Source organism: Propithecus coquereli, unplaced genomic scaffold (assembly GCF_000956105.1).
Source record: "Propithecus coquereli isolate 6110/MARCELLA unplaced genomic scaffold, Pcoq_1.0 Scaffold86, whole genome shotgun sequence".
NCBI classification, from domain to species: domain Eukaryota; kingdom Metazoa; phylum Chordata; class Mammalia; order Primates; family Indriidae; genus Propithecus; species Propithecus coquereli.
The window spans coordinates 4,323,680-4,326,055 of NW_012154840.1; the positions used below are offsets into that span (position 1 = coordinate 4,323,680).

General features: G+C 37.0%; 1 pseudogene; it reads right to left on the reverse strand.

Annotated features, from left to right (window-relative positions):
* The window catches only part of LOC105826153, a 41,132-nt pseudogene extending 39,853 nt beyond the window's left edge, over positions 1-1,279 (reverse strand).
* Positions 1,280-2,376: the final 1,097 nt, after the last annotated feature.

The window sequence follows — 2,376 nt, forward strand, 5'->3', positions numbered from 1 at the left end:
ATTAATTTCTTTCTATTTTTAGTAGAGACGGGGTCTCGCTCTTGCTCAGGCTGGTCTCGAACTCCTGAGCTCAAACAATCCGCCCGCCTCGGCCTCCCAGGAGGCGTTCCTTTTCTTCCAACAAATAACAGTCTCATAATAGCAAAGTGGTGTCATGCTCACATGCATTACCAAGTTATTGCTGTGAAAGTTGCTGCTCAATATTAATCATTTCTTTACATTGCTCAATTTCTAACTCTAGTTTTTTAGTTTCTTGTTCACCTTCTTAACTGTACCTTTAAAACTTGGTTATCAAGTTTTTCTACATGACTTTTCAAACTTCTTCACTGTTTTCTGGTCCTGTTTGTAAGCTGTTCTCTCACAGTTTCACAGAAAAGGCCCTACATACTCAGTTCCCAGGCATCTTTTTCAACATCAGAGATAACAGTTCTTGTACTGCTATCTGCCCTTTCTCTAGGTTTCTTTCAGGGAGAAAGAAGATGAATCATTTCCTTTCTCATTTGTTGTAGAATCTTCTTAAGTTCAGCATTTTCCATTAGAATTTGTTTCTTCTGATATTTATAGTCACTCAAAAGAATTTTATATATTTCGTCTTCATTCCTGGCTTCAATTTTCCCAGTCCTCCAGGAACCTCTTTTTTCATCAGTTCTCCCCACATAATTTAAAATGTCTGTAGCTATGTTTTATCCTTATTTATAACAAGTTGGTGTAGATATTCCTTTAGTTTATTATATTGATGCTCTTTTCTCTTCATATCATGATTATATTGAATAGCTCAACTTGCAATGATATTTTGTAATTTTTGTACCTAATCTTTCTCATTTTTCAGTAGCTGATGCAAATTTCTGTTCCTGCATTGTAACTGTCTCTTTCCTGAAGCCCAGTCTTTTTCCTCTTGGAAGTTTCCCATTTTTCCTTAACTTTTACATAGCGGTTCTATAAATGGTCTATATCACTTCTCAGTTTCAAATTCCGTTCTTCCACATTTTCCTGAGATAGAAGGTTCTTCTGTTGAAGTACAAGTGGCTTGTGTATACAATTTAAAAGATCAACTATATTTAATTCTCTTTTTGTCTTTTTACCTTTAGATTCTTCATATAATGAAGAAAACCCAAAAGTAGTCAATTCTGGATTAAGATATGAAATACTTTGTTCAATATTCTTTTCTGTACAGATGGCACTGAAAAAAACTGCCCATTTTTGATAAAGGTTTTGAGGAACATAGCACTTGCCATGAGTATAAATTTGATAGAGACATCTTGGTTTCTGATACATACTGAGAGATATTTGCTATGGTTTGAATGTTCGTGCCCTTCAAATTTCATGTTGAAATTTAATTGCCATTGTAACAGTATTAAAAAGCGGGACCTTTAAGTAGTGCTTAGGTCACAGTGGGGAACCTGCAGCCTCAAGGCCACATGTGGTCCCCCAGATCCCCAAATGCGGCCCCTTGACCAAATCCGAACTTCCCAGAACAAATGCCTTCCTGAATGGACTGATGCCGTGTCACAGGACTGGGTTTGTTATTGTGGGAGTGGGTTCCTTCTTGCTTTCTCTTTTGCCCTCTCTTTGCCCTTCCACTATGTGATGCTTTCTACCATGTTATGATGCAGCAAGAAAGCCCTGGTTAGATGCTGGCACCTTGATCTTGGATTTCCCAACCTCTAGAACTGTGAGCCAATAAATTTCTATGCATTATGAATTACCCAATCTGTGGTAGTCTGTTATGCCAGCACAAAATGGACTAAGATAGAAAATTTGTACCAGAGAAGTGAAGTGTTTCTGTAACAAATACCTAAAAATGTGGAAGCAGCTTTGGAATTGGATAATGAGTAGAGGCTGGAAGAATTTGAAGGCGGCAGCTAGAAAAAGCCTAAATTGCTGTAAATGGCACATTAAGGGCGATTCTAGTAAAGGCTCAGAAGAAAAGGAAAACAATAGGGAAAGTCTGAAAGTTCTTAGAAATTATCTAAGAATCTAAGTGGTTATTATCAGAATGCTGGTAGCAATATGAATGGTAAAGGCAATTCTGATGAGGTCTCAGACAGAAATGAGGAATGAGGTATTGGAAACTGGAGTAAAGGCTATCCTTGTTATAAAGTGGCAAAGAACTTGGCTGAATTGTGTTCATGCCTGAGATCTTTATGGAGGACAAAACTTAAAAGCAATGAACTATGTTACCTGGTGGAAGAAATTTCTAAGCAAAACTTCGAAGGAGCTTCATGACTTCCTTTAACTGCATATAGTAAAATGCAAGAAGAGAGACATGGTTTAAAGATGGAATTTATAATTAAAAAGGAAGCAGAATAAAGATTTGGAAAATTCACAGCTTGGCTATATAAAGAACCAAAAAAGGGTGTAAGGGTGTGGCCAAAA